The 13,472-nt window shown below is 35.1% G+C and overlaps 1 protein-coding gene across 1 annotated transcript in view; it reads left to right on the forward strand.

Moving 5' to 3' along the window:
• The window catches only part of LOC125779290 (uncharacterized), a 96,486-nt gene that overhangs the window by 16,212 nt on the left and 66,802 nt on the right, over positions 1 to 13,472 (forward strand). The gene's annotated exons all lie outside the window — the stretch shown is intronic.

The raw sequence follows: 13,472 nt of genomic DNA on the forward strand, positions 1-13,472 counted from the left end.
AAATCGAATTTTTTCTGCTCTTTTTTCAATTGCCTGCTCTATGAATGCTATCATTTTATCTTTTGGGTTTATTGCCCTTGTATAATCTAGATTTATTTTTTCAAATCTAGATTCTTCTACGCGCAGCTTCTTCTCAAAAGTGATCTTTTCTACGCGTAGATCGCCTTTCCTTTGTACCATGTCCGCAGTGTTCGACATTTCAACTATTTTTTTTTTAATGAACTGTACTTATTCTTTAAAAAAATAGTTGGAGGTTATTGTTTTGGTCGCCTGGTTGACCTTGCTGTGCTTCGATTCACAGCCGCTGAATATATAATTTTTTTTAAATAAACAGTTTTACACAGCGTTTAGTTTCGGCTTATGTGATCATATAAATATGCGGGAATATGAACCCGTCTTACAATTTCTGTATTAATTTGCCTGTGTAAATAACAGGGCTTTTATATTGCCTATATATACGTATATAATAGGACTTTTACACATGTTGCCTGTATTTTATCCATACAGGTCTTACTTCTTCTCAAAAGTGATCTTTTCTACGCGTAGATCGCCTTTCCTTTGTACCATGTCCGCAGTGTTCGACATTTCAACTATTTTTTTTTTTAATGAACTGTACTTATTCTTTAAAAAAATAGTTGGAGGTTATTGTTTTGGTCGCCTGGTTGACCTTGCTGTGCTTCGATTCACAGCCGCTGAATATATAATTTTTTTTAAATAAACAGTTTTACACAGCGTTTAGTTTACGGTTTATGTGATCATATAAATATGCGGGAATATGAACCCGTCTTACAATTTCTGTATTAATTTGCCTGTGTAAATAACAGGGCTTTTATATTGCCTATATATACGTATGTATATAATAGGACTTTTACACATGTTGCCTGTATTTTATCCATACAGGTCTTACAATTTTGGCTCGAGCTACTTATCCGGCTCGAAGGACCAAATGTTTGAATTATATATCAAACTGTTTGATTTGTAAGATCAAACTAACTCAACAAAGATTTTAAATAATCCTTACCACTGGTGGGGGGAATTAAACAACGTCTTTAGTCAAGTGAGAATTTATTCATTCTAGTTTTATTTAGTAATTTGGAAACCTTATATACTATTTTTCAAAATATCCTAAATAACTAAATATATGTGTATGTGTGTATGTTCATATGTATGTTTATGCTACATGGTATGGTATTGCTTTCAAGGGCACATGTTGTGTGACCTTGGGTTTGTTTTAATGTGAGTACATTTACAAGCAGTTGCTAAAATGTATTCTAAGAACCCATGGGTTATCACACATATGTAAACATCTTATCTTAGTAATGTTTGTGTTATTGTCTATTGAATGCTATTGTTTTGCATGACAATGCATTTTAAGTATGTTTATGTATATGTGTGTATGTTCAATATATTTGAACATAAATATCTAATATTAGTGGACTGTATCAATAGTAAGATTTAATAATTGTGAAATATATATGTAAACGTTTTTAAATATAATGTTGTTGTCCGTGCTTTGGCAGCAACGAACATGTTCAATTTTGAACAGATAGATACCGAAAGAAATGTATTAATTGTGAAAAAGAATAAATTAACAAGAATAAATTATATGATAGGAGAAGAAATGTATAAAAAAGAAATAACTGAATTAATGAAAAGAAATGACCAGAGTAAAACATTACCCTACAGAACAGCAACCAATAATCCTATTTGGGTCAGACAGTATCTATACCCCCAAGCGGATAGAGCATTTGTAGAAACTGAAATAAAAAAATTATTAGATAATGAAATAATACAGCCAAGCAAAAGCCCGTACAATTCACCCATATGGACAGTTTCTAAAAAAGGGAATGACGAGCAAGGCAACCCAAAAGGACGCATGGTTATTGACTTCCAGAAGTTAAATGCGCAAACAATCGCTGATAGATATCCCATTCCGGACATCACCATGATGCTCCAAATCCTAGGAGAAGCACAATACTTCACGACGCTAGATTTAGAATCAGGATTTCATCAAATTAAAATAAAAAAAGAAGACAGGGAAAAAACAGCATTTTCAATAAATAATGCCAAATATGAATTTCTACGACTACCATTTGGACTGAAAAACGCACCGTCGATCTTTCAAAGATGCGTTGACGACATCCTCAGACCATTCATAGGAGTATGCGCATACGTGTATATAGATGATGTCCTAATATATTCAGCTAACCCTGAACAACATATGAAACATATCACCAATATAATACACACTTTACACGCAGCCAATATGAAAATCTTGGATGAAAAGTCAAAATTTTTTCAAAGACAGACAGAATTTTTAGGACATATAATTAAAAACGGTAGAATTACAGTAGATCCAGGAAAAATAGAAGCTATAGATAGGTACAAAACCCCTACAAATTTGAAAGACTTAAGATCTTTCTTGGGAATGACCTCATATTATAGAAAATTTATAAAAGGATTTGCATCCATAACGAAACCATTAACACTCTACCTACTAGGAGAGAATGGTAATATTTCAAAGAATAAAAGTAGCTCAGTACATGTAAAATTAGATGACGAAGCACTTAAAGCAGTTGAAACACTAAAAAATAAACTAAAAGAACAAATAGAATTATTCCAACCAGATTTTGGAAAAGGATTTGATTTGACTACACACGCAAGCAATCATGCGATTGGAGCTGTATTGTCACAAGGCAAGAAACCTATAGCATTCATTTCACGTACATTAACGCGAACTGAACAGAATTACTCAACAAACGAAAAAGAAATGTTAGCAATCGTTTGGGCACTGAAGAAACTTAGGAATTATCTGTATGGTCCCACTAGTAATACTACTATTTACACCGATCATCAATCCCTAATTTTTTCAATATCAGAGGACAACCCAAATTCAAAATTAAAACGATGGAAAAATTTTATAGAAGAATACGGAGCAAAAATTAAATATATTAAAGGAGATTTAAATGTAGTAGCCGACGCACTCAGCCGTCAAGTAAACGTAACAACGAACGACTCAATACACTCGCAGGAATCATCCTCGTCAATCAGAATTGAAGATGTCAGCGCTCCACTGAACCAATTTAAAACACAAATTGTGATAAAAAAATGTGAACAAAATGCATTAGAAAGAGCAACAATTTTTGCAAACCACGAGAGATTTTATGTTAATTACGTCACATCACAAGACTTGATAGATACACTAACGAAAATTATCAAACCCAATATCACGACCGCATTTCACACTACACTAGAAACCTGGTATGAAATTCATGATATTATAAACTCTTCATTTAATATAGAGAAAAAGGTTTTTTGTCAAAATCTATTAATGGACATTACGAGTGAAGAGGATAGAGAAAATATAATTAAACATACGCATGAAAGAGCACATAGAAACGCAAAAAATAATACATTAGAGATACTAGAAACTTGCTATTGGCCAAATATAAAAAATGATGTAATCCGACTAACTAGAAATTGTAGCGTTTGTAAAGAGAACAAATACGAACGCCACCCGACAAAACAAGTTTATGCAAAAACACCCATACCTGAAGATATAGGCACACAAATACAAATGGACATATTTGAAATCGATAAAACAATGTATCTCTCATGTATAGATAGATTCTCAAAATACGCATATATGAGAAAATTAAACGACAAAAGAGAATTCTACAAAATATTAGAGGAAGTACTCATACAAATATTCCCATTTTGTAATAAACTAATGACTGATAACGAGACTATAGTTAATAGCATAGCAGCAAAAGCTCTATTCCAACGGCTATATATTGAACATTCAATGACCGCAGCAAACCATTCAACATCGAACGCTCAAGTTGAACGGCTGCATTCTACTATTCTGGAAATTACTAGAATTCGCATTAAACAAAATAAATCAACTGCGACTGAAGAACTATTCAACGCAATCAAGGAATACAATAGGACAATACATTCCGTCACAAAAAGGAAACCTATCGAATTATTTTTTGAAAGGAGCAAGACTGAAGGAATAAAAGAACTGATCGAAAATAAGCAGGAGTATATGCTATCATACCACAATAAAAAACGAACACAAAAGGAATATAAAACAGGACAAACAGTTTATGTGAAACAAAACCGACGAAATAAAACAAATCCACGCTATTTGAAGAAAACCGTACAAGAGAATCGTGAGGACACAATTTTAACAACGGAGGGGAAGATCGTACACAAGGACAACCTCAGAAACAATGATGATGATAACGCTAACATTAATCCTAGCAACATCCTTAGCTCAGGAAATAACCGACTTACAAGATCGCAAGTACGTGTTAACCGAGACTGACCCATCATTTTTGTATCAAGAACATGAGTACCTATTCCATATGACGAACTTAATCAAAATACTTAAACCATACTACAAAATCGCCAAACATAAAGGAGAGATGCCTAGTGAAGACGCAACAGAAACAGCATTGTTCAACAGAATAGAAATCCTCAGAAAACAACTACTGAATAATGGACGAGCCAGACGCTCAAGATCTCTTGATTTCTTAGGATCGATTTTGAAATTTATCACAGGAGTCCCAGACCACGTCGACCTGATTGAAATTAAAACAATACTAAAGACATAATTGAAAATAATAACAAACAAAGACAAATTAATTCCAACTTTGAAATAATGATGAAAACATTTAATATTAAGACAATTAAACAAAAAGTTGTATTGCAGGAATTATACAAGGAGTTATTTGACTTAACTATGACAATTAATTTCGCGAAGAACGGAAATTTTTATTCAGCAGCAATAAATACGGACGAGATTGAAAGGATATTAGGAAAGGGACAAACTAGTATACCGGTTATTGACATACTCGAATATGCAGACACGCATGTAGGTAGATTAGACGACACTTTCATTGTAATTTATAAATATCCAGTCATTGAAAAGAAATGCACAACATACAAAGTTACTTCATTATCCTATCGTCAAGGCATTTTGGATATGAATAAAATCGTAAGTAAATGTGGAGATAAAATAATATTAGCATCTAAATGTAAAAGTAATTTAAGTAAATATATTTGTAAACAAGAACCTAATGACAATTGTACAATACCAATGATCAAAGGTTACGAAGCCCATTGTAATGTTATCCAAGAAAATAACGCACCTATTATAGATTTAGGACATGGTAATGTCGTATTACAAGGAAAACATATTTTAAACGGAAAATCAGGATTGAATTTAATACAATTTAATGAAACAATTATTATTGACTCAGAAGTATTCCACAACCAGGAACAAGAAATTAAAGATTATATTATAGCTAATGGAAACGAAAGAATTCACATTCTTGAAATATTGAAATCAGAAAACGAATATCAATTTGACAACATTAAAAAATTAAACAAATTTTTAATACCATTTGAAGAACACCCAATCAAGAATATGTTCATAACTATAGGAGTACTTGTAGTCCTAGGATTAAGTATATTTGTAATATTCAAACTATATATAATTTATCAAACAACTGTATATCTAAGAAACTACAACCCTACCATAGAACGTGTAGGAATGACTCATCTACTCAGGACTCAAGTATAGATCAGGAGATCTATTTTTCACAAGAGAGGGGAGAGTTAATACTTTAACCTTTAACCACAACCTTATCTTTCAGTAAACATTAAAGAAAAATCATCAAAACAACTTTATCTTAGAACAATAGAAGCGCACTATCAGTACAACAAACAATAACAACCCAAATAGTTATTTACTAGTAAACAACTAGCATCTCAATAGTATGAGCAGCGATAAGCATAGCCTATATAAGCAACTGGAACAATAGCCTCGAGGTCACTTTACCATTATCGACTGCCGAGTAACAAGTTACCACTTGTAACACTTGTACAGATAAGTGTAATATATTCAATATTGTAGTACATGTGTATACGTTGAAATATTATACAAATAAAGGATCAGTCAGAACCAATCTCATTGGCTGACTTAAAATTATATATTTATTTTATTCATAACGAGTAAATAAATTAACTCGCGCAAACCTAATCTCAAAAATTTTAATTTCAAAATAACAGATAAGGGTGACTGTGGAAATTGCGGCCTACGACAGACCAACTTTTGAATAATTATAAAATATTTAAGACAGATATAAGTACATAGATATTATTTCCGACTCATATAAGCAGACAGACGGATGTGATTACTGTGTGAGTAACACACACAAACTTTATGTTTTTGAAATCATTTCACTTTTTTATTAGCACCCCTGGTGGCGCCATCTACATATGTAAGTATATGTCAACTGGTGCGTTAGAATCTGCTATCTTTATCGATTGTCCAGTGAGAATTTCACGATATTTCATTGATTGGAAGTGAAGCTATTGAGTTTTAAGTGTCAGTATGTTTGTGTTATCGGTACGAAAATGAGCTTCGAGAGAGTCAACATAAATTTTTGTTTTAAAATTGATACAACTTTTACCGAAACGTTTCAATTGATGAAACAAGTTTATGGCAATGATTGCCTATCCAGTAGAAGAGTGCACGAGTGGTTTCAACGTTTTCAAAGTGGTCTTGTGAACATAAATGACGATCAACATCTGGGCCAATCAAAATCCGTGATCACCGGAAATTCCATCGAAACTGTGCGTGAATTCATCAAAAATCAGGTGAAATCATCATTGAAATTCGTGGATATGGAATTGAACATCTCCAAAACATCGGTTTATAGCATTTTCACCGAACATTTGGGCTTACGAAAGGTGTGTGCACGGTTTGTTCCGCACAAATTGACTGACGACCAAAAATTGCTCAGAATCCAACATTCGATCGATTCGATCGTTTTGGAAAAATGTATTTGCCCATGAAAGGAAAGCGTAATACAGACGTAGAGGCCATTTTAAAGGCTTGCACCGGCATATTGGCGGCCATACCGGCCAACGATGTGAAACACTCGTTCGACAAGCTTTTGGACCGTGCAAAAAGATGTATTGAAGCAGAAGAAGAGTACTTTGAATAAAATAAATTGATTTTACGGAAAAAACCATTTGTTCTGTTTTTTTTAAGTCCTGTTTACTTTGGAACGCTCCTTGTGTAATATACGAAAGAATTTTTATGTAGAAAACTGTTTTCATCCATGCCCACATTTGCTTCTATTTGAACATTTTGAAATCTAGAAAGAGTAAGTCTTGGCAATGCTTGGAAAGTTGCCGAGTGGCAAACTGCTCATCTGGCAAGAGTTCGCAATTCTCTTTACCAACGCAACGAATATATCCTATGCCTCAAGCTTGTCTAAAAAGATATGAGAAACGCTGCGAAGTTATTCTCACATCAAATTCTCCCCCTCCAGTCTATCCTAAGTCAGTTTTCTTGTCATTAAGTATACTTATGTTTAAAAGCCAACCTTTTATAAAACTAAAAGTGTTTGTTATTTCACGACCGAATGAATCGTACACTTTAATGGGGTTAAGAAACTCCACGGCTTCTTCAAGAAATTTTAATTGATCCCCAGTAGCCGAAAAGGGTTCTTTAAAATTTCCTACTGCTCCAAAGGCATTACTATTAAAAATATTGAACAATTTGTCAAAAAAAGGACGAACTCTGTGTTAAGAAAAGATGGAAACTTAGAAGTATTATGTTTTCCGGAGCTACGTATATAAAAGGCGAATATAGCACTTGCAACAGAATGACTAAGCACTTGAGAAGCTAATTGCACGCTATTTTTTTGGAAAAGTTTAGGAGGTTAATGTATGGGTGCAACTAATGTCGTTAAGGGTAATGTTTTCATATATATGAACGATATCCGACCATTCAACTGGACGCCCATCAAAAAGGTATTTTTTTTTGTTTTCTAAGTAGTTTCGTGTATTTTGAAAATGCCTTTGGCACGTAAATAAATGTTTAGTTGTTGGATTGGCTAGACCCAACAGCTTGACCCATTCACGCCACAAACATTAACTAAACTAAAAATGTCTAGTTACACGGGGGAAAGAAAAATACTTTTATATTTTTCAAAACAATTTACTTTAATCAAAAAGATGTATTTTGACACTTCACATTTGACAATAAAAATTTATAAGTATATAAAGGCATTCACTGCATGCCAAGATACGATCGTATAAAAAGCGTATCCAGATGAAAATTGGACGATATGTGCAGGATCCCGGTCGAATTAGTCGTTGAATGACGAAAACAGGATTGATCCGATTTAGTATATATGATCTATAAGCGAGAATTAATTGCAGCCCGCGGGTTGACGTGCGAATTGTATCTAACGAAGTGTTGATCGAATTGTTCAAATCCCCTTTTGTTGGTTTAGCGGCATGCGATGTAAAGGGTGATTTTTTAAGAGCTTGATAACTTTAAAAAAAAAAAAAAACGCATAAAATTTGCAAAATCTCATCGGTTCTTTATTTGAAACGTTAGATTGGTTCATGACATTTACTTTTTGAAGATAATTTCATTTAAATGTTGACCGCGGCTGCGTCTTAGGTGGTCCATTCGGAAAGTCCAATTTTGGGCAACTTTTTCGAGCATTTCGGCCGGAATAGCCCGAATTTCTTCGGATATGTTGTCTTCCAAAGCTGGAATAGTTGCTGGCTTATTTCTGTAGACTTTAGACTTGACGTAGCCCCACAAAAAATAGTCTAAAGGCGTTAAATCGCATGATCTTGGTGGCCAACTTACGGGTCCATTTCTTGAGATGAATTGTTGTCCGAAGTTTTCCCTCAAAATGGCCATAGAATCGCGAGCTGTGTGGCATGTAGCGCCATCTTGTTGAAACCACATGTCAACCAAGTTCAGTTCTTCCATTTTTGGCAACAAAAAGTTTGTTAGCATCGAACGATAGCGATCGCCATTCACCGTAACGTTGCGTCCAACAGCATCTTTGAAAAAATACGGTCCAATGATTCCACCAGCGTACAAACCACACCAAACAGTGCATTTTTCGGGATGCATGGGCAGTTCTTGAACGGCTTCTGGTTGCTCTTCACCCCAAATGCGGCAATTTTGCTTATTTACGTAGCCATTCAACCAGAAATGAGCCTCATCGCTGAACAAAACACGCGCGCGAAACACATTTCGAACCGAACACTGATTTTGGTAATAAAATTCAATGATTTGCAAGCGTTGCTCGTTAGTAAGTCTATTCATGATGAAATGTCAAAGCATACTGAGCATCTTTCTCTTTGACACCATGTCTGAAATCCCACGTGATCTGTCAAATACTAATGCATGAAAATCCTAACCTCAAAAAAATCACCCGTTATTTGTGTGGTGACCACTGGCTGAATGTCGTTTTGTAGTGGCATCCTATGGTGAATTGCGCTGTTTTATTAGAATGCGCCAGTTTTACCGGGTAGAAGGGGTGGATGCTTAACTCATTTAAACAATGTCCGTTAAAATATTTTTAATAAAATAGGAAAATTTACCAATTTGATACAATAAATAAAATTTTAATCAAAACTAGGTAAATTTAATTTTTATGAATTTTAATAATCGAAATATATTTGAAAATTTCACAAAAACGTACTTAAAGTAATAAATTGTATAGCATAACACACACTCTTAGCCCTTTTTAAGGCTTTTGGCCGTTTTAGTAGTAGAATATTTATTTATTTAGTAAGAAACCCTAATGAAATGCCTAGTCTTTGGCCCTGCATCTCCATTCTGAATGTAATTTTTGTCATTCTATAAGCTTTCAATTTTTTTTTACAAAAACAAATTTCACTATACCGCCATCTATATAGCGACGTATTTCTTTTAAGATGAGAAGTAGAAGCATAGAGCAGCATATAAATTGTATACTTAAACGTAATTTCTGAAATAAATTTAATTTCTTAGCTTTAGCTGAAAGTTTTTAGTTAAATGAATGGGATCACGTTGGGTTAAAATTATTGCGTAATTTTCAAATAAATACATTTATACAATATGTTGACAGCATAATTTCCACTTATGTGAATGGTTTTGGTTCCAAACGATAAATAAAAAAATCAGGTCCGGAGGTTTTTTTTGAAGTTTGAAAACTTTTGAAAGTTCTTGCCATTTATATTTGTTGATTTGGAAAATATTCATTATCTCTTAAGAGACCAAACCGATTTCCCTTAAATTCAGTACGATGAGCGAAAATGTTCGCCTCATTTGATCCCAGCGGGATAATGGTTCGCTGCTTACATTTTTCTTTGAAGAATGCTTCGAAGAAAATTCTATGTACAATTCTTCGATACCAGGTACTGCATAAAAGTAAGCTATGCGGAATAATGGTTCCCCGCTTACATTTTTCTTTGAAGAATACTTCGAAGAAAATTCTATGTAGAATTCTTCGATACCAGGTAATGTATAAAAGTAAGCTATGCGGCTAAATTCTACTGTGTTCATATTTACAAGTCAAGTAAGTACGTGAAAAACGACAAATACAAATTGATGGAATAAAATTTATAAGTAAATTTTTTCATTATTTAGTCAAATCATTAAGCAAAAAGTTGGTTACTATTTGGTAAGTTTTTCCTGTTTTTAACATTGAAGGACATAGCTTCAAATTTATAAACATACTCTTTTTGTAGAATGTGTGAAAGTTGAAGGCTTCACCGAATCGGAGTGTATTCACCAAAGTATCAAGCTCGCCAAAGGCCGTTTCTTCAAGTCTCGTTGCTTGAAAAAAAAAACGAAAAGAGACTCAGCCACAAAAATAAAAGAAAACCATAATGGCTAAATGAGTAGCGACCAACATCTCCGCTTTGGCAGCATCCCGGATCTTTCCGCTAGTTACCCGTCTGTATATATGTATATTTAACGTTTTTTAAAACCTGCTGTTTTCAACCTTTGAATATTTTATATATACATACATATGTATATAATATGTATTTAACGTTTCTAAGCTATTTCAATTTGTAATAATTCAGTTCAGTTAAACAAATTTTGTTATAACAATTTTTAAGTGCATTTCGCATAAAATAAAACCTTTACAACGATTGTATTGAATCTAGTGCATTTTTCTTTTTAACAAAAAGTGTGAGTGGCCTATAAGGTGAGTTGTTGTACACATAATACTTATTTTCATACAAATATGCAATTTTTCCCATTGACCTTGGCATCAAAGAATTCTTCGTTAACTGTGGCATCAAAGAAATCTTCGTTAACTATGGCATCGAAGAATTCTTCGTTTACTTTGGCATCGATGAATTCTTCGTCCCTATGGTAAGCGAAAGGGGTGATCTGTTACTTTTCGTAGGACATCGCCGTGTTAATTTTCATCGGTCAGGGTAAGCGATACAATCATGCTGCATCGTTTACCTTGCTCGCTTACCAATGTCTACCATATCCCGCTGGGATATTACTAGTTTTTAGAAAAAAAACCAATAGAGATTGTATGAGAGATGCGATTTTCTTTATTTTCAAGGTCATTTTTACGTATGTATGTACTGCATGACAATTCAGTAAAATTATGTGCTTTTAGCTTTTTAACTAAGGTCAGGAAACCGGAAAATAAAATAACTGAATAATAATTTTATAGTCGTCCGAACTGACTGTTTCCGGCAAAGGGTCGTTATTGTGCGAAATAAATTTATATTAATTTTTATACCCTGTGACAAAAATATACACGGAAATTGTCCGAGAATTCTCCGTGTAAATGATATATCAAAAAAATGTATATTGCTAAGTTGACAGGATTGTCCTTAACAACTTAAGTCGGATAAAAATATCGAACAAAGAATTTTCTAAATTTTTTAATTTTTCTTACCAAATTTCGCGAATGTTGGATGAGACTTTCGGTGATTCAGTTTTATCAAAAACACAAGCCTACGAGTTACAAAGCCTTCAGAGACGGTCGAAGACACGCATCTTCCTGGACGGCCTTTGGCCTCTTCAATATTAGAAAAGTGAAGAATATGGTGCTTGAAAATCGTCAGACAAGGTTTAGAGGATGGTAAGAGAGCTTGTTCGAATAATTTTGGTAGATATTTTGGTCGTTCTTGCTTTGCTTACAGCCTTGTTAACATTCTTCTTCTTAATTGGCGTAGACACCGCTTACGCGATTATAGCCGAGTTAACAACAGCGCGCCAGTCGTTTCTTCCTTTCGCTACGTGGCCCGGCGGGTACTGCGTCGAATACTTTCAGAGCTGGAGTGTTAACGTCCATTCAGACAACATGACCTAGCCAGCGTAGCCGCTGTCTTTAAATTCGCTTAACTGTGTCAATGTCGTCGTATATCTCGTACAGCTCATCGTTCCATAGAATGCCAGGACCAAGTTTCGCATAACCTTTCTCTCGAAAACTCGCAAAGTCGACTCGTCAGTTGTTGTCATCGTCCAGGCCTCTGCACCATATAGCAGGACGGGAATTATGAGTGACTTATAGAGTTTGCTCCTTTGTTCGTCGAGAGAGGACTTTGCTTCTCAATTGCCTACTCAGTCCGAAGTAGCAGCTATTAGCAAGAGTTATTCTGCGTTGGATTTTCAGGCTGCCATTGTTGGTGGTGTTTACGCTGGTTCCAAGGCAGACGAAATTATCTACGACTTCAAAGTTATGACTGTCAACAGTGCCGTGAGAGCCAAGTCGCTTCTGCGACGTCTGTTTGTTTGATGATTGGAGATATTTCGTCTTGCCCTCGTTCACTGTCAGACCCATTTGCTTTGCTTCCTTCTTCAGTCCGGAAAAAGCAGAACTAACGGCACGGATGTTGATGCCGATGATATAAATATCATCGACATACGCCAGCAGCTGTACACTCTTATAAAAGATTGTACCTGCTGGATTAAGTTCCGCAACTCAAACTATTTTCTCCAGCAGCAGATTGAAGAAGGGAGTCGCCTTGTCTGAAACCTCGTTTAGTATCGAACGGCTCGGAGAGATCCTTCCGATCCTGACAGAGCTTTTGGTGCTGCTCAACGTCAGCTTACACAGCCGTATTAGTTTTGCGGGGATACCAAATACTTCGCGGCATAAAGTCAACTCCTTTACGTGCTGTCGAAAGCAGCTTTGAAATCGACAAAGAGGTGGTGTGTGTCGATTCTCCTTTCACGTGTCTTTTCCAAGACTTGGTGCGTGGTGAATATCTAGTCGGTTGTTGATTTGCCAGGTCTAAAGCGGCACCGACAAGGTCCAATCAGTTTGTTGACGGTGGGCTTTAATCTTTCACACAATACGCTTGATAGAACATTATACGCAATGTTAAGGAGGCTTATCCCACGGTAATTGGCGCAGATTGTGGGGTCTCCTTTTTTGTGGATTGGGCATAGCACACTTAAATTCCAATCGTTGAGCATGCTTTCGTCCGACCATACTTTACAAATAAGTTGATGAATGCTCCTTATCAGCTTTTCGCCGCCGTGTTTGAATAGTTTGGCCGGCAATCCATCGTCCTCCGCTGCTTTTTTGTTCTTCAGGCGGGTACTTGCTATTCGAACTTCTTCATGGTGGAGCAGTGGAACGTCTGCTCCATCGCCATCGATTGGGGAATTGGGTTCGCCT

Source organism: Bactrocera dorsalis, chromosome 6, assembly GCF_023373825.1.
Source record: "Bactrocera dorsalis isolate Fly_Bdor chromosome 6, ASM2337382v1, whole genome shotgun sequence".
NCBI classification, from domain to species: domain Eukaryota; kingdom Metazoa; phylum Arthropoda; class Insecta; order Diptera; family Tephritidae; genus Bactrocera; species Bactrocera dorsalis.